Here is a 26,219-nt window from a genome sequence, read left to right as displayed (position 1 = left end):
GTACTTGAAATACTGTGTCAATGTTCAGCGTTTGCATTTCATTTCATTTGCAAAACAATGCTTTGCAAATTTGTTTTTAAATGACTGTAGACTGTATTTCTATTAAAATATGCTCAAAACTATCGTTTATAGTGAATGCATTTATTTCTGCCTCCATGAGAACGCTGAAGCATGCGTGTTATGAATGAATAAAAATACTGCACAATATTTAGCAAATTCAAATTAAATGTTGATTTGAAAAGCATGTGGGAACAAAATGTCATGAAGATCAAAACCTGCTGCTTTTATGAAATAATCCTTCAATAAAAACGTGGATTTGCCGTTCTGCGAGACACAAATTTCATTAGTACCTCCATGCCAGATAACAGCTGTACATTTAACATCACTTGTTTAAAAAAATTGTCAAGCTTTTGAATTCTTTTGAGAGACTTATTGTCTGATGAGGTATTTCTTAGGCTGAAAAGGATTAGCTAACATATAAGATTCATATAATCATTTAATCAGCTTAAACAATCACTCTTTTCCACAGCCTTCTACCGTAACGCTTTCCAAAAAAAACTGTGCTGCTGAACTACAGGTGGACTGGAGCTGGGAGAACAGAGTGACTTGTGGAAACTCCAAATCTTAGAAGACCCAAACAAATATCACAGAATCACAGAATGGTTGAGGTTGGAAGGGACCTCTGGAGATCATCTAGTCCAACCTCCCTGCTCAAGCAGGGTCACCTAGAGCATATTGCCCAGGATCACATCCAGACGGCTTTTGAATATCTCCAGCGAAGGAGACTCCACCACCTCTCTGGGCAACCTGTTCCAATGCTCAGTCACCCTCACAGTCAAGAAGTTTTTTCTCAGGTTTAGGTGGAACTTCCTGTGGTTCAGTTTCTGCCCGTTGCCTCTTGTCCTGTCACTGGGCACCACGGAGAAGAGGCTGGCCTCATCCTCTTGACACTCCCCCTTCAGATACTTGTACACGTTTATGAGATCGCCTCTCAGTCTTCTCTTCTCCAGGCTGAACAGGCCCAGCTCTTGCAGTCTTTCCTCATAGGAGAGGTGCTCCAGTCCCCTGATCATTTTTGTAGCCCTCTGCTGGACTCTCTCCAGGAGTGCCATGTCTCTCTTGTACTGGGGAGCCCAGAACTGGACCCAGTACTCCAGGTGAGGCCTCATCAGGGCTCAGTAGAGGGGCAGGATCACCTCCCTCGTCCTGCTGGCAACACTCTGCCTAATGCACCCCAGGATACCATTGGCCTTCTTGGCCACAAGGGCACACTGCTGCCTCATGGTCAACTTGTCCACCAGCACTCCCAGGTCCTTCTCGGCAGAGCTACTTTCCAGCAGGTCAACCCCCAGCCTGTACTGCTGCATGGGATTATTCCTCCCTAGGTGCAGGACCCTGCACTTGCCTTTGTTCAACTTCAGGAGGTTCCTCTCCGCCCAGCTCTCCAGCCTGTCCAGGTCCCTCTGAATGGCAGCACAGCCTTCTGCTGTGTCAGCCACTCCCCCCAGTTTAGTATCATCAGCAAACTTGCTGAGGGTGCACTCTGTCCCTTCCTCCAGGTCACTGATGAACACATTGAACAAGACTGGACCCAGGACTGACTCCTGGGGGACACCGCTAGCTACAGGCCTCCAACTTGACTCTGCGCCATTCACCACAACCCTCTGAACTCTACCATCCAGCCAGTTCTCCAGCCACCTCACCGTCCACTCATTTAACCCACACTTCCTGAGCTTACCTAGGAGGATGTGATGGGAGACAGTATCAAAAGCCTTGCTGAAGTCCAGGGAGACAACATCCACTGCTCTGCCCTCATCTACCCAGCCAGTCATTCCATCAGAGAAGGCTATTAGATTGGTCAAGCATGATTTCCCTTTGGTGAATCCATGCTGACTACTCCTGATCACCTTCTTGTCCTCCACATGCTTAGTGAGGACCTTCAGGAGGAGCTGTTCCATCACCTTTCCCGGGATGGAGGTGAGGCTGACAGGCCTGGAGTTTCCTGGCTCCTCCTTCTTGCCCTTTTGGAAGACTGGCATGACATTGGCTTTCTTCCAGTCCTCAGGAACCTCTCCTGATCTCCAGGACCTTTCCAAGATGATGGAGAGTGACCTAGCGATAACATCCGCCAGCTCCCTCAGCACTCGTGGGTGCATCCCGTCAGGGCCCATGGATTTATGGATGTCAAGTTTGGACAAAAGATCTCTAACCTGATCCTCCTCCACCAAGGGAGAGTCTTCCTTTCTCTTGTCCCCAGGATCTGGAATTCCTGAGGACTGGCCTTAGCAGTGAAGACTGAAGCAAAGGCAGCATTCAATAACTCTGCCTTCTCTGTATCCTTTGTCACCAGGGCACCCGCCCCATTCAGCAGCAGGCCCACATTTTCCCTAGTCTTCCTTTTGCTATTGATGTATTTGAAGAAGCCCTTCTTGTGTCCTTGACATCCCTTGCCAGATTTAATTCCAAATGGGCCTCAGCCTTCCTCATCACATCCCTGCATACTCTGACAATGTTCCTATATTCCTCCCAAGAGGCCTGTCCCCTTTTCCACATTCTGTAGACTTCCTTCTTCTGTTGGAGTTCTGCCAGGAGTTCCTTGCTCATCCATGTAGGTCTCCTGCCCGCTTTGCTCCACTTCTTACTCAGAGGGATGCACTGCTCTTGAGCCTGGAGGAGGTGATGCTTGAATATTAACCAGCTCTCTTGGACCCCTCTTCCTTCTAGGGCCCTACCCCATGAGATACCCTTAAGTAGGTCTCCGAAGAGGTCAAAGTTAGCTCTCCTGAAGTCAAAAGCCAAGCGCCCAGCGTGGGGCTCGAACCCACGACCCTGAGATTAAGAGTCTCATGCTCTACCGACTGAGCTAGCCGGGCAGTGGTCAAGTCCCACACATTTGAGATGGAACAACTTGCAACACCTGAATTAGAATATTAACCACCGTCCCTCTGTCCTGCTCCTAAAAGCACAGACAATGGAAATACAGAAACTATACATTTAATTTCAAGTCTCTAATTCAGAAGATTCTTTGTGCAAACAAAAGCAGTCATTATAAGGAGGCTGACTTCAGTTAAACATGAGTGACAGAAAACTTTGAGATTCCATTTACATCACTAACAGCTAAAATAGCAACCAGGTCAAATCAGACTTCCAGGCACTTTGCACTCAGCTGGAACACTGAGAAGCAGTGAAACAGGATACCTTGGGCTTTACAATACCTCTTCAGTTTGATTTTTTGTGTTTTCTTTTATAGAACCATGAAAACATACAGAGACAAAAAGATATGCCTGCAAGACATCTCAAGCAGTTACGTGCTCTGTCCCTGTGCCCCACCATCACTCCTGACAGGCTTCTGTTCTGGAACCCTTCCAGTCATTGAAATTCCACAACCTACACAGGCAATCATTTCCTGTGTCAAAACTGTCCAGTTTTGACACTAACAGAATTTGTCCCAATGTCTAATGTCAGTCCTTCCTGCTACAATGTAAGATCATTGCTCCCTGTCCTGTTCACTGTGGACAAGTAGAACAGATTCTCTTCCCTTTTGCAGCAGCATTTTATAACACTGAAGACTTATCACATCTCTCCAGCCTTTTCTTCCCCAATTCATTCCACTTGCCTTTGTAAAGTCTGTTTTTTTCCACATCCCTGAGATTTCCCATTCCTCTTCTATAGCATCTCCCATTTTGTGTGTATCTGTCTTGACCTGCAGTGTCCAAATGACAGCACTGCAGCTGAGGCTTGCTTAGTAATGCAGAAAGATTACCTCCTACATCTGGCAGATTACACTTCTGTTCATACCAGTTTCATCCGGATCACGTTTCCCTAAATTGCTCATGATAGTTCTTTCCAGCCACAGCAACAGTAATGAGTTGGTCTTTGTTAAGACAAAACTAGAGTCACATACAGTTCGTGATCCACTGCAAGCTCATGGTCCCTTCCTGCAGGACTCCTGCTTTCACTCCCAGCAAGTATATAGCATCATGTCCTTATAACCATCAGATTTCATCCCTCTTCTTCAGACAATTATTCCAATTTGTCAAGATAATTTTGGATTCTAATTCTGTCCTCCAACACATCCACATGCTCTCCCAGCTGTGCCCCTTCTGCAGATTTAATAAGCTGACAATCTATTCTGTCCTCTAGCTCATTCACTAAAAGCTAAATGAACGCATACAGGGTGGGGGGGAAGAATCAAACAAGACAAGCACAGCCCATTCAACACAGCCATCCATTTTGACTCTGGACCACTGATTGATTCTCTGGATATGGATTTCCAACCAGTTTTGCACCTGTCTGTAGTAACTTCATCTACATTGTGCTTCCCTAGATTGTTTCTGAAAATTATTTGCTTTAAAAGCTCTGCTACATCATTGAAATAGGTTTTTCTCTTGGACCAGCCCCTTAGAGAAAATCATTTAAGAGTTCCCTGAGGCAGTTGAAATCTATCTTTGCAAAATATTCAGGGTCCTTTGGTGAAAGCGTTTTGGCTGCTGAGAGTTTTTTCTTTGCTTGGGAGGAGCAGGTTGTTTCTGTTCCTCTTACCTTTCTAAAGGTCATGAACTCTATCGCTTCTGGGTTGTCCTCATTCACACAGCCTTCTGATTTAACGTTTTCGTCCAGAAATTACCTAACTGGTACAATCAAGTCTGGAAAAGTCTAAGTCTTTCCACACTTTTTTGAAGTAAAAAGATGATGCCAATTCACTTCAAGATTTTGAATGAGTTGCATCCTATTAACTCCTTTCCCAGCTCAAGTGGTTGAAATCCCCCATGTGCCTTGGGCGTTTCTGTCCACTGCTCACTGAGAGCTTCCCCTGACCCTTCAAGGTTTGGCACTCCACAGCGAGCCACCACCACCGCAGCGCCCGTGTTGCTCTCCTCTGTAGTCGTCACCCACAGATTATTCCAACAGGTCTTTCATCCTCTCTGATCTCTACCTCAGAACAGGCACATACCTATTTGACACAGAGAGCGATGCCCTTTTCCTTGTAAACCTCTGTTTACAAGGTTTGTGTTTGTTGATCAAGTTCTCCACTATATTATTCTCGTCACATAAGTTACCCCTTAAGATCAAATCTCTCTATTTTCTATAGGTCTAACATGAAGACATCAAAGGTGTTTTGTAGACTGAGCCACTGTCCCCGTTCCTCCTTTGAGCTTGTCATAAATAACCTAAACCTTCTAATTTGTAGACTCTGGTGCAGAGGTTATCCCAATTACCTGCAGGATTTTGTTATCCTCCCCCTCAGAGCCTCATTTAAAGTCCTACTTTAAGGTCAGGAAGCTCACGAACATGGGTGTAATTTACCAGCTGAACCAAGGGATGGTGCTCCAGCAGAAGAACAAACAAAAATAAGGATTTAAAACAAAGCACTTTATCACTTTACCTGGTTTTTCACCATCTGCTATTTCTTCCTGCTTTATCACGCCTGATACACAAATGGAAAATACAGTAATACACAGAAGTGAGAGAAAATTACAAGGCACCCAGCGGTCACAATCCCTTATGACATGCATTATAAAAGTCCATTGAAGAGTTAAACCAGTATTTATTATTTACAGTGCTTCTATATGTAGTTAATCACTATAGGAATATGAGGTTTATAGCATTCAAATTTATGAAATTCCTTTCTTGTTAAAAAGCAGGAGAAAAAGAATTTTATATACAAGCCATATTTTGCAGAAACTGTGTGTACTGGTATTTATTAGAAATTCTATGTTGACTAAAATTCAGAGTCATTCCTATATAAGGCATATAAAAGATGTATCGGCAGTAACTATTAAAGATAAAATCATTTATTCCATACACTAGCAGCAAGTTTAACCTCCTACCACATTATGCTTCTACAAAGTCTATGAAGGTGTATGTGACAAGCTATGTAACCAGACTTATCCCCCCCACACACTTTTTTCTTTAAGGAAAGATCATAATGGAATAATTACGTTATTGGTTGAAATGACACTTTCACCTAGTTCAGAGACTCCACAGATGGAGCCAAGATTGAACTCAGACTTTTAATAGAAACTCATGGACAGAAAACCCCAATTTAAAACACCGCAAGCAGAAACTCCTCTTCTTTTCAGAAATTGTGAAGTTCAAGACAGGAGTACCACCCCCACACATATTTCCAGATCTCAAAAGCATCAAAATAAGCTTATGTGCCAGCCTTCAAATCTTGCAACAGAAAAACTTGAAAGTAAATTTCTTATCTTTCATTGATTTGAATCAAAGAAAATTTAAGAGCCACAGCTTATTTAAATTTAGCCTCTGTTACACAAAATTACCTGCCATATTTTTAAATCTGTTAATGCAGTAGGAGACAATCTGCAGGACATGCAAAAATACAGCAAAAGAAACAGCATTTAGAAATGAAGATGCAGACGCAAAGAGGAATAATAACTTTGCAGTGAACGAACCCGGAAATCCGGACACAGGCAGGGCAAGCGGAAAAACTGGAAGAGCTCTCTCTCTACTTCTATTTCCATTCAAGTCACAGAGATCTTTATAGCATCAGCATTACCGTGCATATTGCTTTTTCCTCACCCTGGAAGCTAGCCTGGGGCAGGCAGAGACATGACTTACGCATTAGGCTGGCCGCGAAGGCCGTGGCCCACCAGCCCCGCCAAGCGGACCGTAGGGGCTGCCCCTGCCTGTGGCAGCCCGGCGGCAGAAGTGGTGCAGGAGCGCCATGGGGGCCTCCCAAAGCCTTCCCCGTCCTCTGCTTCGTGCGAGCGTCTCTGCGCCCTCCCACATAAACCAGGCCCCCGAGGAAGCCCTAAAATTCTGCCTCTTACCAGATTATAACTGGTGGGCAACCAGGAGAGAACAAGACGACCGTCACCCTCCATATGATTTTTTTTTTAGGCAATCATGCTAAAAACAAACAAATAGCTTGTTTAACAGACAAGCAAAACAACCTTTATTATAACAACCACTCTACATTCACACTGCATGAAGAGGTCACATTAATTTGCAATTTCTCACCGGCCTTTAGTCAAAGGCGTCAAGCACTAAGTCAGGCAATGAAAACAGAGTAAACCAGTACAGCTTGACTTAAGCCAGTTAAGTTAACCTAGCTTTCACCAAGAGAGGATACATCCTCAGAAAATTTTATCCGCTTTAAATATCAAACAAACAACTCGTGGATATCCACAGGTTACCACCCACGTTGTCTGTATTCCATGACTTGAGGCTGTTTTATGAAATACAATTTTTAATGCCATTATTCTGGTACCAGCACTAATGATCACTGTCTTCCTGTTTGCTTAAAAACCCCATTCATGCAGCTGGTTCTCCTGACTAGAAAAGATCATATATCTGGTAGAACTATTAATTTCTTTTCATCTTGCTTTACCTGTAAAAGACATGGTGTGAATCATGTTCACAAACAGATGTAATTTTTCTGCACTATCACAGCTGGTATTGTACCACTTCAACCACACCCCTCGTGGGGCAGAGCTGTTTCCCAGCATGCCAAAGCAAAGCAACGTTATGTTACCAAAATAAGTTTCTGTAAAACACAAAACATTTTGTATTTCAGAGATCCTAAGAACATGGCAATTCATTAACACTGCAACCTGCTGTGATTCACTCTTTATCATTTCTGTAAAATGATAACTACTGCCTATCAAAATAGAAATTTGCAGAAACCTAGGATCTCTAATCTGTTTATGTGAAGTACTTTTTGCAGAACTTCGTATTTGACAGTTTCCAAGCCAGGTGTCTGTGTCAGTAGTTTTGCCTCGTAATTACTCATCTTTTCTCTTACCCTGGTCCATCACAGGGGACTAGTGGCTTTATTTGGCCCTGTCTCAGGACCCTATTAACATCCTGAAACTGAAGCAAACTGATCTTTACAAAAAATCCTTGCTATTTTACAACAGCAAGTATATTTCTCTAGTTTAGAGATACATAGCAAAGTCTAGAAGCAAGTATATTTCTCTAGTTTAGAGATACATAGCAAAGTCTAGAAGGAGAGTAGAAGAAAACAGGGAAGCTGTCATTCTTTTGAAGTTTCATAAACAACCGCCTGCCTTCATTTCCTTCTGTGAGACAGGGCAAGGGGGACTTGACTTTCTATCACTGGCCTGTTCCACTGTTTCACCTGTTCTACCTTAAAAATATAGTGTGTCCCAGCTGCTTCCGGCAGCAGCTCTGATATCCCCACTTTGTACATATATACAGGCTCGTCTTGCAGCACTTGGTGCAGTCTGGCACAAGCCCCAGGACTCGCAGGGAGAGGACGCTGGAAAGGTAGGAGGCGAGCGGGTCTTCTCGAAGGTATCGAGAACTGAGGTGCTCACGGTCACACTGTGGCTGCAAAAAGAAACACCTGAAAGCTCTGCAGCTTACTATGCGGAAGAACCTGAGAAAATAAACCAAAACAGTGCTTAAATACAAGGTTATGTGCAAGAAGAATTGTGTTGGATCTTACGTATAAGATATTCATTCCTTGTGGCCAGCAAAATATCTGAGTTAAATTATCAGATGGGGCAGTTTACACCTGTAACCTCCATGTTTGTCACTTTCTTCTCCCCTTGCTTCAGTCCCGTTTCTGCTCTGGGTTATTTATTTGCCTTTAATTCTTATGGATTTCCATTTAACATTGCCCAGTCTGTCAGTTTTTCAACACTCGGTGTTTCATAACTCACAGCATATCTTTAAATGCTAGAATGTGGTGATTTTGTCACGAGGTCAGCTTTTAGTTTATGGGGAAAAAGGAAGAAACCTCACATAACCACAGAGGGAAGCTAAAAATACATTCCCTACAGACCCTCAAAAATTCCATTAGATAGAATAAAGTTTCTTAAACAACCTGTGAGTTATTAGCTCAATTTTGAGGCACTTATTCATTTTTGAACATTTGTCATTGCCTACATTTTGCCTGCACGGTTTTCCGTCTCATTTTTAGCTCCCCCAGCTCCATTCCAAAAAGTGGACTGAATGCACTTGTTTGTTTTCTTTCTTCTCCTCCCTCTTTCCTAGCTTCCACATTCGACCACTTGGCATACAAGGTTATGGCATACTTTTGCACTCTACCTAGTACTGTGGAATATGATGTATTATAATATAAGTCATAAATAAATTGTTACTCTGACTAGAAACAAACAAGATCCAGTTATGCTCCCATTCTTTCCCAAAGTCAGGGGAAAAACGTAGGACCTGACAATCATAATGAATGTTAGGATATTTCTGTGATGCGAGCACATACTTGCCCAAGTTGCTGATTTTGCTTGAGGGCAGACGATAACTCCACCCCAGGACTGCCGCACAGGCAGCATTTCTTATTAAAACCACTGGAATCCCTTTCTTTTTTATCAGAAACGTTAATAGCCCTTCTCAAAAATATACTTTCTATGCAGAAGAATTTTCACTGGAGACCATATAAGATCATAAGTTTATTAATGAGGATGATCTTTTTTTAGCAGTTACTGTCAAACGCAAAGCTCCTGAAATTACAGTTGACAACATTTACACATTTTTATTTCTAACAAATTGTATTGGCTCTGTAGTATTTTGGCTGTTATAAGGCATGGGTTCATGTTCTATGATTGCTTTGTTATCATTGACCATTAAAGTCATGGTAGCAGTATTCAAAATACCGAGTGCCTGATTCTGCAAACTCTCTCCTTGGACATATTTGGGGAAAGAGGTGTTACACCTCCTTCCTCTAGGGTGACTTATACTTCTGGATGAGACAAGCTCAGTTTTGCAAAAGTGATGTCATCTCCATAATGAGTCTGAGGGTCAGCCCTGTAATGTCATCCTACACCCTGGTACTTCACAGCACTAATGGGCTCCACATAATTGCAGAATCTTCAGGCTAAAACCTCCTTATAGCTTTTCTTTCAGCTCATTCCCTTCTTATGCCTGGATCCACTTTTGTGCAGAGCAGGATAATTTGTATTTGGAGCTCATTCACCTTTGTTTTATTACCTCTCTCTATAGCACCTGGGTCATTCTTGGTGCCACGCAAACATGAGATAATAATGCACAATATTCATTTTCTCTGGTAGAAGGCATGATTCATTCCTCACATCCCAGACGCAACGGTGTGTCCCTGAACAGCTGAAATCATGTGGTTTTGGTTAGGCAAGCTCTATCAGAGTAAAGCCAATTAGTTTGAGATATATTTGTGGGAAGAATGCTTTTAATCACTGCTTTTAGAAGCACAAACCAGAGTGTTAAATAATAGACAGAGCCTGAAAGCAATATTGATTGCTCTGGCTGATGCAAAACACATCATTAATCCATTTGTGAATCTGAAATTTATTTTAGGTTGTTACAAATTATACTCTTACATTCAGGTTGTTCTGCATGTTCAGTCAAAAGTTCATTCACTGGTATCTGTCAATAAGCATGCTTCCTTCAGTCTGTAAGGCAATATATGTTAAAGAATTACTAAGACTGTCTACACTACGGAGGGAATTTGCATGCATATTCCTTGCGTAATCTGGTAAATCCTTGGTGTGATATATGCTTTTTCAGGGACTGCAAAGCCGAGGCAGATGGAAAAAGAAAGCAAGAAACCAGAGCAGAGCACTTTCACATGGTGAAAATTAGCAGCAATTCCAATGCAGAGGAGTAGAACAACACTGCTAGAGAGCTGCAGTAAATAAGATCAGAAATGAGTTAGAGTCACATATGGCCTACAGTCACCTCTTTTGAAAATAGACATATTTTACTGGTCCATCTTTATAAATTTGATCACAAAAAGTAGATACTATCTGAGCTGAAATTTTATCCAAATCCTTACTATGTTAGTCAAAAATTAAAGTTTCTTTTCTATAGCACATTTTGAGGTTTGGTTCTGTCATCAAGTAAGATTTAGGAAGATATCAGATCTATTTCATTTTAATTTTTTCAAAACATTTTGTTTAGATGCCATCACTTTGATATTTTATTACAAAAATAATCAAAAAGGGACCTTAAGAAGTCATCTCATTTATGCCTCAAAACAGAGACAAGGTCAAGTAAGACTCTGCCATCCCAGCAAGATATTTGTCTAACCTAGAATTAAAATTCTGCAAAAAAAGGGCATTTCACAGCCCCCACATGTAGCTTTTTTGGTTCTTAAATATCCATAGAATTAACATGTTTTTACTTATCCTAAGCCAGCTTTTCTTACAATTAAGGCAATTAGTCCCTTTCCCTTAGCCTTTTCGTTCTTGGAAACTAATAGGTCTTTTTCCGCCGGTCTCTCTCCAGTCTAGATTAAACAAATGCAATATCTTAACTCTTACTTTTCAAGCATTTTATAAGAGTTGTGCATATTGTGTGCTTTTTTATACTTAGAGCATCAACATTGAAACGGCAACACTGCAATTAAATGTTTCAAATTGCCTGAAACAAGATGTTTTGATAATATCCCTGCTCCAAGCTTTTGGTTTGTTGAGTCATACCATAAAGCATGCATTTAAGAGATCCTCCCTCTTTGCAGGTTTGTATCGAATTTACAAACAAGGAAAACAAACCGCAGAATTTTAGACTAATTGGCTTAACCCCTCTATACAGAAAAATTCTGGAACATAAAATCCAAGTATTTGTAAGTGTTTGGATGATAACAAGGACATTAACAGCAGCTAGCATGCATTTGTTGTACAAATGTCAGATCAGTCCAGTTTCCTTTCAGGACAGACTGTGAGAGCAGGGAAGAAGGAGTAAGTGTCATATACCTTGTTTTCAGTAAATCTTTGACAGTTTTTCATGGTAAGCTTGAGCAATATGATGCAAGTGAAATTACTATCAGACAGATGCAAAATTAACTAGATAAATAACAGAGTTGAGAGGGACTGTAGATATGTTGACAAGCAGGATTAGAATTTGAAATTATCTTGACAAACTGAGGAAATCCTTTTAAAAATAAGACAAAGTTCAAAAGTGACAAATAGAAGTTTCTGCATTTAGGCAAGAAAAATCAGCTGTGAGCACAGAAGCAACTTGCCCAGGAGCAGTACTGTAGGGAGGGACCAAGGAGCTGCAGCTGTTCATAAACTGAGGAGGACCCAAAAACACCACAAATGTGGTATAAGGATGTGTCAGGAGAAGCAAAACCTGCAAGACGCAACCAGAGACTCCTCCCACCTAATCTGACATAATTAAGATTTGGCTGTCTAGGCTACTCACACCCGTTCTCATCACTTTGAAGACTCTAAAGAGATCATATTAAAAAAGAGTGATAGATTCCTTTTTTTTTTTTTTTAAACTGTAGCTGGCAGTTCCAGTTGGATGATTCTCTCTTCAAAGTCCAGGAAGAGAAACCTAGTCCTACAGTCACTTGAATATGTATCACTTGCATGCATGACTCAAACCCTTTCAATATTTATTCACGTGCCCTGGTTTTTATCATCACTATCAAGCGTGGAGCAATAAAACATTGATCACAGTGCTAATAAAAAAAATTACTATGCATATTTAGCTGGTCATAAAATCTGACCAAGGGGATTGAGTTCCCTGACATGGAGCAATTTAGGTCAAAAATGGGTGCCTTGTTTGGCATTAGAATTAAATATGCAATGTAGGAATGAAAGCTCATGGCTAGTGTCAGGATAAGGGAAAAAGGTTCAAATTCAAGTTTTGCTTGGCAAGATTATGTAGCTCCTTTGACCTGTTGTGTAAAGTGAACTGATTTCAGTGAAAAATCACTGAAAAATTAGTTTAGGTCAGAGTCTTAGCTCATTTTTATTTCCTCTCATTTGCCATATTTCAGTCATCTTCCTTTTAGATCTGATCTTTTCAGGCAGGTCAGGTAAAGTACATCTGTTGCTCTGAAGTTCTTGTGGGCTGATCCAACCTGACCCTAAATCAGCAAGCCTGAGTCACTCGCTATGCAGTCTTTTGAAATCCATACTGTGGGGCCAGCTTCATCAAAACCAGCACAGAAAGCTAGAAACTAGGACTCTGAGCTCCATGGATTGAACGTCTATTCTCTCCCACACCAGGGAGGGTTCCCCAAGGGCAGAAGGGGGCATCTCTTTTCGGGATGGCTTTCAGGGAGGCATCTCTTAATTAAATCTTAATTACTTAAGAGTGACTTGGTCTAAAACATGAAAGATACTCAGCAGCCCCACAATTATTTTCAGTTCAGAAGAAAGCTGGCTGTCAGTAACAGTTATCTTATCCCACTTCATTTGAATGAAGACCTTGGACAGTTAAAAAAAAAAAAAAAAAAAAAGAAATCTTGTACTGCATTATTTCCTCTGGAAAGCTGTGGAGTTTTAATGTTTGCTGTTGTCATACATTTAATTGAATAGAATTCAGTGATAGAAAAGCTGCAATATCTTGTAAACTGTGTTGACATTTTGCAGTTGGTAGGGAGGATACTTTCAGTAAAACAGGATTCTAGCACTGAAAATCAATAGAATAAAGCACATGAGTAGAATGAAAATTCTCCAATGCACACAAGTACCTCTGTTTTCTGTGAAAACCGGAGGAGGGACCATTATTCTGAACACGATACTGTCGTACTGCAAGCTCATCCAACATGCTCTCCTGAAGGTGGCCTTTGACTTGCCCTGAGTTTACACAGGTTAAACATTTTCTGCAAAGACCAAATGAATGTCATAAAAGACCTCACAAATGCAGAGTGGAAACATTTTATAGGTAAGAATAAAATACCAAAAAAAGTAAAAGAGCTGTCCAAAAAAGTTCCAATACCTAACACAAAAATACAGAATAAATCACGTGGAGCAAAAAGATTTTTATGCTGTGACAGACAACCTTGCCGTCCCAATAGTGCCACTGGGGGAATCATAATACCAGAGCAAAAGCACCACTTCATGCCATTGACCCCCCAGGAGGGGAGTCTATGTATTTTGAATATGGTCATACGAACTCACTGACAAGGGAGAAACTGAGACAATTTCATAGCTCTTAAAGTAGTTCCTGGTGCCCAGCCCGTGATTAGCACTGAAAGCAGCAGTGTCCTAGCCTCTTAGCTGGACAAAGACAGGTTACCAATGGAGCAACAGATGTTCCTACTAGAGCAAGGCTAGAAAAGCATTAAATAAGAACTTTAAGAATATTCTTGCCAAACTAAAAATGGGGGAGAAAAAAAAACTTCCTACTACGTTATGAAGCCCAGGGCTGTCAAAGTTGGTGGCTGCTCATGCCACAAGGGACAAAACAGAAACCAAAAGCCAGCTTGCAAATATGAAACATCACCAATTATAAGAGTTTCCTGCTAAAATTGACTGGAAGGATCACTTTAATCATTTTAGTATTTCACTAGGAAATTAATAAAAGGAGCAGCAAAATGTCTTCTTGTTAATTCTGTAAAATAGGCTACAGCCAGCATTGTTTGGCTCTCTTGTTCTACTCGTCCTTTTTTAAAAAGTATTTTAGTGAAAAAACAACTTAAATAGAAGTTATATCTCTTCTGATGAACCATGCAAGAAGGAACCATTTCCCTTGGTATTTTAATATTTCTGATATAACATAGGCTAGGTCTGTGAAGAAATCCTTCTCATTTCACCCTCCTTTCAAAGCCAGGTTACATCTGAAGTGTCACAATTGGTTCCAAAGTCTAATAAAACAATAGTTTCAGTTACTAAAAAAATAATTTCTCCACAACATAACAAATGTAGAGCTTGCAAGTATGGATGAACCGAAATTTAGACCCTGAAATTGGTGGGATCTTCCTCTATTAAAAATGTGCAAGAATTTGAATTTGGACCATGGTAATCGCTCTTACACACACACTAATCACCTTTTCAGTGCTTTGCAATTGCCCTTTAATCCACCAGAATGATCAAAGACCAGACAGTGGTATCATATACTCAAATATGATAAGATAGGAAGAACATATTGAATAAAATAGCAAGAACTCTTCTGCTGTAAAATATCATTTTTTTCCATAAAGCTTTTGAAGACCCTTTTCATTTTTAAATGGCTTCCACCACAAAAATATGACTTTTAACCTTTATGTGCATTCTGCCTTATGTCTAAAGGCAGAAACACAAGGCAGCATTAGAAACTTTGATAACTTCAAGCTCATTATATTCAGCAAAGCAAGCATATATCTCTATGAGCAAGCTTTAGCACAGATACTAAACTGCAGAAGTTAAGCGTGAGTCAGCATGTTTTGCTAACGCAGAACCTGTGTGCACACTAAAATTCTCTGGCTTAAAGCTTTGAATCAACCCACATAATGCCAATTTAATCTGGATCTAATTGAACTGGATCAACACCAAGCCAAGACTACTCGCAAGGACGCAGGAGTCAGAAGCATTTTCTTGGACTTTCCAGTTCCAGCTTGAGATTACAGGAATAACCATGAGGAAGCATCTTTTTGTTGTGTAGTGTGAGATGATTTACTGTGAAAGAGGGAGAGAGACAACAAGCGCAGAAATACAGGCTACAGCCAGTTTTCCCTAAACTTTTAGCTCTCCAAACCCTGCACTGGAGCACGCTTCCCCTTGATGTCAGCAAACATCCCCCATCACTAGCGCCCAGGTCCCCCGGGCACACCCAGGTGTGGTGACGCCAAGGCCATCAGCTGTCCCCTGCCTGGCTATTGCCACCGCCTGGCTGGTGACCGATCCGACTGTCCCACCACCTCCTTGGGTCAGTGATGTCCCCGAGCCCTGCTGAACCCCGCGGGTGCGTCAGCCCCCAGGAGCCATCACTTCTCCCCCCAACAGGGAAAGGAATTCTCTGTATGCAGGATTTTCGGTAATGTTATTTACAGTAGGAGACAGCAAATTAAAAGTGACAATCATAATAAAATTGCAGGAGTAACAAATGGCAAATAATTTCCCCTTCAAAGAAAGGTGGAGAAGTAAATGTCAGAACTTGGCCTCAGTTTGCCAGATCCACCAAACCTTCCGAATTTCCTGTAAATGGCCAGAAACAGCCTAGGCCCAGCAGTTATCAACAAAGGAAATGGATTTTCCTAAAGGTAAACTTCTCCTTAGGTTCACTGTACATCTCATTTTGTTGAGGTTGCTTATGTACCATATAGCAGTTGAATAGTGTGCATTGTAAATACTGTAGTGTATAGCGCTTTTATTACTAGAAATGGTTTTAAAAGGTAAAAACGGCTATATGCTTTTCTTTGGAATCTAGCTAGTACCTAAATAACAGCATTACACCTTCCTTGTTGAAACTGCGCTCTTTTTAAAGCACACTAAAATGAAAAATTCTGAAAATCATCTGTTCAAGCATTAGCCATGCCCCACTGCCACACGCTCTTTTCCAGCCTACATCAGTGAGGAAAGCTTGTTTGATATCTGCCATTTATAAAATAATTGCCACTTAGTAATATTTCATTGAGTCAGGTTATGTCAGTTACTGTTGTATTAGTCCAGCAGATGTCACTGACTGAAACGCTTATTCTGGATTGCCATCGGCTCAGCTGAGAATATGACCCAATTCTCCACAGGACTCAGCAAAATTGGACCATTTTCTCTAGATGCAGCTTTGAGAAGGAACGCGTTAGAACATAACCTTGAAGGCTGGAAAGCGCTCTCGCTCTCTCTTTCCCTTTAAAATTAAGCAAATATTGTAATCTCTCTCCTATATCCACTACAAATTGTGGCTATTTCTAGTCTTTTAAAGGAGATTGAGTAGATCTGAATGCACCTCATATATATCATATACCATTCTTACCATATATCCTTGTTCTCAAAGGGTTTGTCAGGTGATTCTGAGAGAATATTTTCTGAAGCCAAATTTACCTCAGGGATTATAGTTTTCTGTCAACACATTATATAATTTGTTTTCAGAACTGTCCTATTCAAGGGCAGAACCAGAGCATATGTTGTAGCACACCTCCCCCATGTACTGCTTCTAGTGCTCCTTCCAGTTGGTGGTTGTCACAGAGATTAATTTAGCAAGTGTATAGTAAAAATCTGGATAAAATAAAATTTTACTGGATTTGGGCCAAACCACTAGATATAGCACTGCATCATCTGTATTCAGTAACTAACATACACTTAACAATCAGTCTGAATTTCACTCCTTTCTAGAATTTAGGAAGGCAAAACCTGTCAAAATTTTTGGATGCAAAGTACCTGAGGCCTGCCTGATTTGAGCTCCAAATACCAGGAAGTAGCACCTTTCTTAGTACAAGAATTACTAACATCAGACTGATTGTTTATTTAAAAGGCGAAAACCTTTAAAGTTGTACTTTTTTCTTTTATTACATCTTATCAAAAGAGTACACTTATTTTTCTATTGAAAATCAACATCACTTGAAATTCAAACAGCTACACATGAAAATATGAAAAATTGTAACTTTATCCATTTTTTATTACAACCTGCCATTTCAAGGCAAAAAGTCTCTAAAGATCACTTTTCTTGAATACATCAGCTAGTCACCTGATAGCACCTGCCCAACAAATTAAAAATCTGAAAAGCTGTTATATCCTAGCTTCCGTTGCTCCTGCCTTTCTGGATTCTCCTATTTGTCCATATACTCCACTGTCTCATCTCTATTTGTCCCTGAATTCCTGCAGTGGTTCCACAAGGTTCCCTCTGTCTCAGGCTTTATTCCCCTTATTCCCAGTTGGTTTAATCGCAAGTGCAAATTGAGCTAGTGTCTTGATGTTGACAATTCAAAGCTCTGGATATAAGGCAATACAAAAGGCAAACTAAAATCTTAAGCTATCTCCTTGACCTCAGTTCACAGAGGAAGGTCCTGTGGAGCTTTATCTGCAAAGTCTTTTATGGTGCAGTGCAGAGCTCTTGATTCCCCACCCTCACCCATCTCCGCTGCCTCCTTTGCGGTTGCTAAAGTCAGCGCTACCATACTGTCTGCAGTTCAAATCTGCAACCAGGGAATCATGTGTGTCATGGATGCCCCCGCCCGTTCCCACGTCCAGTTCAGTTTTTAAATATTACAGATTGTTTATGCATACCATCTCTAAGCTCTAACGTGTTTTAGCTCTAACGCTTTTTACCTGGGGGAGATATTAACAGGAAATTCTGCAATAAACTTGTGGACATACCTGGGCATATAACACAACAGGAGTTTAATAGTATCATGCAGACAAGCTGAGAATATTTAGTTGTTACATGTTGGAAAACAGGGGGGAAAAAAGGGGGTATAGGGGGATACCCACATTGGAAAGGACCTTGCAACATTCTCCCATGCGCCCCTCCTTCTACGCTCACCCAGAGTGGCTGCACACCCATCTCATGAGCTTGGGACAGCCACTGAAATCCCCCTAAGCAGGTGCATCAATGCCAGATTACTCCAAAAACGCATTGAAGTATTGGTAGAACAACAACAAATCTACAGAAACTAGTTACAACGTTGTAATAACATCTTACCTACTGCCGCTTGTTACATGGTGGAGCTTTCTCTTTGCTTTCTCAAAGATCTGCTTTGCTGTGCCACCACTGCACATCGTTGTAAGACGGACTGACAAAAAACATGTTTTAGCAGGTTGTATAAAGTTCTGGTGGACCCCACTGTTCCTTAGGCAAGATCCTCCCTGTCTCTAAAAATCTATCCCCTCTGACTCCAGTCAGTTTTAGACAGAGGCTGGTCCTATCGGTTACCAAATACTGCAATATCTTTTTCTCTGGGCTGGCATCCTACTTACCTCCAGCCAGAAGGCTCCTGTGAAAATAACTCCAAGTCTGGCGTGGTAACTACACTCCTCTTTGCTCTTTGCACAGTCACTCTCTTTGCACAGTAAGAACTACTACTTTATTCAGAAACGTATTTGAAAGCAACACATCTGACAAGGGTCTAACTCATTTAATGCCCGAGTTCTAATTCATAAGCACCATATAATGTGAATTTTGTGTATGGCACAGCAACGTCTTACTAGCCTTTACCTAGTCCTTCAAAAAACACAATTTGCCTCCCTCCCACCCCATCTGTCATACTGAACATGAAAGTTGGACATGTCTTCCTTTTGGGCTGTCTTTTTCACAGTAGGACCTAGATCACCCTTATCAGGGTTGGCTGTTCACTCCTTAGCCAACTTCACCTTCCTGAGCCCTAAGAGATACCTCCATATTTTCAGCAGTCCCCAAGAGACTCTTAACTTCATGAATTTGTTCTATCATACTTAGCTCCCACGATATCCTTAGCCCCTCACAAGTTCAAGGGCTTAATTCCCTTCATAATGCATATCTTTTTTCCCCCTTGAAATTTTGCCACTTGATAATGGCACATTCAGCAATATGGCAATTAGTACCTCAAACAGGAAAGCACAGCTTAAGCAGTAGGGTCTGTCCATCCAGCAGCTGAACAGCAATATCCAGGATATAAAAGCTCACCTTTATATATCTGTAATATATACAATTTGTTTTCCTGTTAGTTTTTATCTTGTTATGTGTTGATTGGGCCTTTCTTAATAATAATTACATTATGCACATGTTAAAATACACTCACGTTCCACTTACTGCCAATGTCATCAGTTCGTTTGTACACTGCAATTTCATATGCTGGATTTGATCATCCCCACACCTGTATATCCTCATCATGCAATACTTCTGATCTTGCTACATGACTGCACAGAAGCAGCATCCTGTCCTGGACATGCCCATTAGTCCAACAGAAGCCTAGGGACATATCAGTGTTCCCGGTTAGCTTATGCTCAGCTGTCTCCATTCCCCCCTCAAGATTTCCACCACTCCAGCATGCAGCACAAACCCTCTAGACCTCTGTTTTTTCAGTCCTTGCATCTCAGCCCTGCCTGTGCAACCACCCTGCTTATGAAATAGCTGGCTACTTCCCTCAGCCTCTGACAGCACTGGGTCATTTGAAGAGCCTGCCTGAACTTCAGAGTGCTACTGGGCACTGGCCTTCACAAATTTCCTTAGTCTAAACCCCGTTTCTCCCTCTCAAGACAACTTTTCCATGCCAGGGATCCTGCCGGTGCCCCATCACACCGCTGCCCCGTCCTGGGGGTCCCTCCTGGCTCCCAGGGTCAGAGCTCTCTCCTCTGATGTCATCCGTGACATACCTTTGTGCAAAATTAGAGCCACTGCATTTCAGCATGTGACATAGTTAAGGTATGAACCCTGGAAAGACGTTTCCAGTAATAATAACTGTTATCTCTTTCTAACTTTCCACAGCTGGTTTCATAGACACTGTTTCTGACAGGAATAGGGTTTTTGTTAGAAAAATCTTTGTTCAGTATTTCTTCACAAATGAGATCATTTGATACCCCCTTCACCTTGGTTCCTTGGGCTTAGATGAATTCTTGTAAATACATGACTCACATATGAAAAACTTAAGTATCAGTTTAGGTGGGGTTTTACCACATTTTAGTCTAATACTCTGCTTTTAATACTTAAATACATTTAGTTTGGTTATATTAATGGGAGAGCACAACCAGCCACAGCTGAGTGATTTCAAGATTTCTTTTTGCATTAGGCCTTAAGTTCCTGTTGCAAACGTTAATTTGGTACACCCTTTACTTTGAGATTTACTAAACTGAAGTTTGTGTTGAGCATGCTTCAGTCCCACTGTAAGAACTGTTTTTATAAACCACTAAGAGCTTGTAATTTGGGGGATTTTATTCAGGTTTTCCTGTGAGGTAGGTCCTTCCTTCGAGATAACAGAAGGCTCAAAAAGAATTTAATTCTCCACAGCTCAATAGGTGCAGCAGAGGGATATTCTCCCTCTGCTTTGCTTCAGCTTTGCATTTTGAACTGCAGTGTGAAACAGACTTTATTATTTTGACATGCCCTCTTCTCAGATATCTTTTATATAAGGAAAAGGGTTGTAAGACAGCTGTCCTCGCAATTCCATAAAGGGGAGAAGTTTTGTTACTCTTTCATTTTTTGTTTTTTCTTCCCACCTCTACTCTCCGAAGTCCCTCTCCCCCAAAAGTATGAAGTTCATTTTGCATACTAAGAAAACACAGCTTTGAACTTACCAGATATTTTATTTACTTCATTGGTGAAAACAAACTTCATTCATTGATGCTTTAAAATTTAAAGAAAAAAAATAGAATTGATAACTCCTTCCTTTATTACCTGGGAAACTTAAAGTAAATTAATTTCCACAGAATGCTCCTCTGCTTTCTTAATATATCTAGGCAAGTTCTTAAAGATCTTAATTTAAATACATTGTAATATAGACCATTACTACCTTTTCCTTCAGAAGTTCAGTAACACATTGAAGCTCCTGTTGCTTCAGAAGTCTCCTTTTTCTTTCATTTATGCACCTGCAGTACTATTCCCTACCGACTCTTCACTCCCAGCCCTGTTCTGGGACCCCTAGGTGTCTATCTTGATTTGATGCTATTAATGAGCACTGAATCTGGGTAGGTATATGGTGCCTATTTCCTTCTCTTACATCTCCTCAAGGGCGATTCTGATCAGGACGAATTAATGAATAATGATTTGTTTTTTATCACAACACTTATGCATCACAAGGGGAAAACTGAATACAACAAAATCATGCCAGCTGTTTTCATGCCAAGTTCTAACATTGAAATACTTAGTGTTTTATATCATGTTGTTGGGTAGCTTTTAATTGTTTTATTGTAACCACTAATACTGGTTAAAGGTCCAGTCATACTCTTAGCTTGCCTTAGTATCACGCAATACTATCCATCTCTTTCTAGAAATCATTTTTAGTGCTTGATAAGACAGGTTGTTTTTTAATTAGCATTATTACTCTTGTCATTTTGGACTTATATAGAATGGTAATATCCCTTACATAGCCATCCCTTTTTAGTTTGTCGTCTTCTGACTTAGAGAGGCTTATTATTTTGCAGTTTGGGTGGAAAAGGGGTTAATTCACATTTTACTTTTTAATTATAATCATTAAATACACTTACATTAAAAATGTTGTCTCATTTGATACCTTTTTAATATATTCTCTTCATTTTTGCCAATTTTATCTTTGACTGCTTATCTTTGCATGTTTAAGTCTGCAAGGTCATATATGGACTATTGCTGCACACGCTAATCTCAGAATTCCTAAGACTGTTGATAGCATTAGTTATTTATTCAATACAGGTTTATTTTCAAGGTTTTGCTGAGGATTATTATAAATACAGCTAGGGAACTCAAGGCAACTCCATGAAAGAGGCATAAACACGGTATCCCAAAGACGGGGTTGGCTGTGCAGCCGTTCTGATACAGACTTGTTTATATTATGCACTCTGAGGAATTCCTGGTTTTCTCTTTTCCTCTGCCATTGTGAATTTTCAATGGTGAGGTTATGAGGTTATTTAAAACGGGTAAAAGTGGTGGACCATTTACACTTGAAAGGAAGGAATTCAAAACATCCAATGCAAAGCAAGCATGTAAAGCAGTATTGGCAGGCATAGGGATGGAAAAAAAAGGGGGGGAAAGTAATAAGTCTGCATCTTTGATAGGATACAGTATTGAAAAGGCCATTGCTACTTTTTACTGTATGTACAAATATAATATTGAGCATAGAGTTGATAGTTCATTTCTTGATGACTCTGGTCAGACTACACAGACAAGTTCAGAAAGCCAAAAATCAGACTGGAAAGTGACCAAAAACAACCACCACCACTAAGGAAAACAAAATAAAACCAAACTGTAAATTACCAGTAAGTAAATCTTCTTAAGAGATTAATATGTCGGAGCTCTGAATAGCAGAGTTAATCATTGTTCATAACAGAAGTACACCAGCATGTTTGAAAGATGTAATCATAAGTGGCAATCAAAATATGGCATTATCCTTTTTTTATTTTTAATCTTTTCTTAATGGCTTTATTTGCCGTTTCGAATCCAGTTCACTATTTTGAAATTTCAAAGTTTATGTACAGGAACCTGATGACTGGGATCAGATAGGAAGTTTTTTTGTCATATGTATAAACTCTGGTAGAGAAAAAGAATTGCAGTGACATAAATGACACAAGTTGGATCAAATTAAGATAAAAATAGCTGAATATCTCGCAAAACATACTGCAGAGATAAGTAGGTCATCTAAAACATTTAAAACTAGGCAGGCTCAAGTGAAAGTAAGAGTTAGCAAGGGAGGGAAGCAATAAACTAATTAAAGATTAAAAAGAGGACATAATAAGTTAATACTTTTAATTCAGTTGTTCCCACAGAAATAAATGATGAAAATGGATTGGCCTCTTCCTGATCACAGTTATGGTTATTTTACTGTACTGTATTTTTATTGAAATGAACTATTTTAAGTGAAGCTGGTATAAAACCAATCCAAATCAGGAAGGGTTTCCTAGAGCTGCAAACTTGCAATATTGTGTTTCTCCCCTCTTGTTGTCAAATTTCAAGGTTCATGACCTTAGCTCAAAAAAGTTCAGAATTAATTTTTTTTTAAACATCCATAAAAACATTCCCATTAAACGTGACAAAGTTCTTAAGCAACTCAACATTTCTTTTACCAAGTTTTCATAAGGTTAGGTCTACAAATAGAAGTCAAGTAAAGCACCATAGCATAGGAGAAATAGGTTAGCTCAGAATGACTTAAAACAGCTCAAAGTCCTTTCATTAAAGGAAGGTTCAGAATGAAATGTGCTAGTTTATATGCAGTTGGCAGGCAATTAATGTTTTCTTTAACAGGGTTACTTGCTCATAAGTATATACAGATGAGGAACCTTCAAACAGTTCCCTAAAAAATTTTGTCATAGTTAAGAGAACAAAAAAACCACTCTGCTATAGCATTGGCAGACTTTAAAGTCATGTTAAGTGCAGTTTTCATCATCCCTTCAGTGCATGGCCTTAAAAGATAAGTAATCTGTAATAGTAACTACCAATGACTTTCTGGAAGTCGCAACCCAGCCATTGCCTGGGAGTCATGTGACAGTGTCAGAAATGCCAATGCTCTGGCAAAAAAAATTAATTAGAAGAACAGTATTTCGGTAGTTCGTAGTGCTATAGTTTGATTTGGCCTAAGACATAGTGCATGAAGGGAAGAGTTCAAAATGAATCTGGGTAAGAGTAAGCATCAACTCTGTTATCATGACATTGGATTTCAAAATGGTAGGAATAAAAATCCAAATCTTATGACATAGGTTTTTCTACATGATACTGTCACTCAGAATACATATATTTTAAATCCTATAGCTTGAAAATACACGTTTTATGAGTAAATATGCTTAAATACAAACATTCTTGATTTTTCACTCCTTAAATCAAATATATCAGAAAGGTATCGGGATACTCTTACGAGTTTTATTCTGGCACAACACTTCTGGTTATTAATAATATTGTCAACATTTAATGTTCACCAAGATCTTGCATTCATTGCTTTAGAAAGAATTTTAAATACAGCTCATGCGGTTCCTGCCTTGTAATAGCTTCTGCCTAATGCCCTTGTACTGCAGGGAATTTCATTAGCATGTGCCCTGATCTTGTCCTCCAAACCCTCATTGCTTTAGACAAGCATGGATTTAATTGAGAGAAAACCAAGCTGTGACTGTGGCTCAGGTGTGAAGGCTGTTTCCCTCAGCAAATTAAATCCAACGTAATGACTGAGCTTTCTTTCCCTTATTCTTTGCTTATGAGAGATTTAATACTGCATATTAATTACTATGCTGGTCTGCCTTACTATGATGATGTTTTTCCCATCATTTTGTGAAAGATTGATGCACTGATAAAACTGACTGTTTAATGTACTGTGAGGATGATTAACACCTTGAGGACGGATCACAAGGTTATTACAAGTCACCCGTTTTTCCGACCTACTTGAACCCAGGAAACGGCAGCCCGCAGCGAGGCGGTCCGTTGCAGGGGCTGCGCCCGACGGCCCTCTCGCCCAGGCTCCTGTAGAGCCGCCTCGCTCGCAGGGAAGCCTCAGAGGATCGCGAGCTCCTACGTCCACGTCAGATGGCTGATCCCTGTCCGTCAGCAGCACCGACCCAAACGCACTCAGTAACAGCCTCTATCAGAAGCGGGCTCTGGTACCTGCAACCCCAGAATAAGCTACGTGGGAGCGAAGGCAGCACCTGCCCCCGGACAACCGAGGCAGAAGGCACTGCGCAGCCAGCTGGACACGGGGAGGCAGCGGCGGAGGGCAACAGGGGCTGCGCTCCGCAAGGAACCGCTTCGGGGCACGAATCCAACCTGCAAAGCCTCACTTACCCACGGTGCCCGTTACATCTGCTGCCTGGGAGCGAAAGAGCTAAATATCTACAACACACCAAATAGCAACTGTATTACCTGCATGCATGTGCAGGCACCCGCACACCCCGAAACACATGCATCTCTGGGGTGGCACACTTCATTTCTCCCTTGCAATCATCTGGAGTGAAGCAATATCGTCTTTCTGCTGGGAACATAAGTGGTAGCTATACCTGCATGCAAATCCTGTTTATCGCCGTTGCCATCAAGTTTATGGGCACATAAATTTCTTTTCATAATACTTTTTCATCAGAGATCAATAAGCAGCCAGTAGCAAATCATCAAAAAAGAAATGAATATATATAATTGACTCGCTATATTACATTCAGGAAATCATTCTGAAGAGCTTCCTGTACAGCACACAGACTCACTTCTGCAAGTTTTAGCAAACAGAAGGAAGCTGGTAATGCAGCAAATGGCTGAATGCAGTGAATGCTGAACGAAATATTACATCTTTTCTCCTGAACCTAACACTGAGAGGTAAATATAAACTCCACGCTCTGAAGCGCTTGAATTGATACCCTTCTTCTGGATATGATCAGATTTATTTGTTATCTGTTATAGACTCCATTGCACTCCTTCGCCTCCTCTTCTGAAAGTTTCCAAAGCTCCTCTCCATTTCTATGCGTATCCTCTCTTTACTGGTTTGCAATTCGGTCCTTCAGAAAGTCAGTCATGAGGTGTTAAAAAATAAAAAATAAAGTCTTTCAACACTTGATTTGCCACATTTTTCTTTCTTCCAAAAAGAAAAGTGTTTGTAAACATCAAATGACACTTCTTGAAGAAGCTTAGCAAGGTTTAGGGCTCTGGCTGACCGCAGCGAGAGCCTCGGCACACGGCAAGTTCTGCGAAAGAAAAAGGCACGCTAGAAAGCAGGTTGTTAGTGGACGGCCTAACAGTTTTTGCTGACTTTAAAACACAACTAAGACTCCATTGCCATGTAATAGCAGCAGTTGTATTAATCTGTTTTTTCTTCATAAAAATAGGCTTGGATTCTCAGCTAGTATGAATTGGCATAGCCCGTTGCCTCCAAAAGGAGCCAGGCCGGTTTACCTTAGCTGAAGATCTAGCCTTATGCTTAAGGCAAACTGTTGGTATAAACTCCTTAAAGAGGGCAGTATTCTTGCACACCACATCATAGGTGCTCCTCCTCTCAGGTCAGTCCCCTAAACTATGCAAAAGTC

The 26,219-nt window shown here is 40.7% G+C and overlaps 1 non-coding gene across 1 annotated transcript; it reads right to left on the bottom strand.

Moving 5' to 3' along the window:
- Positions 1-2,800: 2,800 nt before the first annotated feature.
- TRNAK-CUU (transfer RNA lysine (anticodon CUU)) lies at positions 2,801-2,873 on the bottom strand. The gene has a single exon. It is a non-coding gene; the product is annotated as a tRNA-Lys (tRNA).
- Positions 2,874-26,219: the final 23,346 nt, after the last annotated feature.

This window comes from Struthio camelus, chromosome 8 (assembly GCF_040807025.1).
Source record: "Struthio camelus isolate bStrCam1 chromosome 8, bStrCam1.hap1, whole genome shotgun sequence".
NCBI lineage: Eukaryota > Metazoa > Chordata > Aves > Struthioniformes > Struthionidae > Struthio > Struthio camelus.
This window is presented reverse-complemented; position numbering and strand designations above follow the sequence as displayed.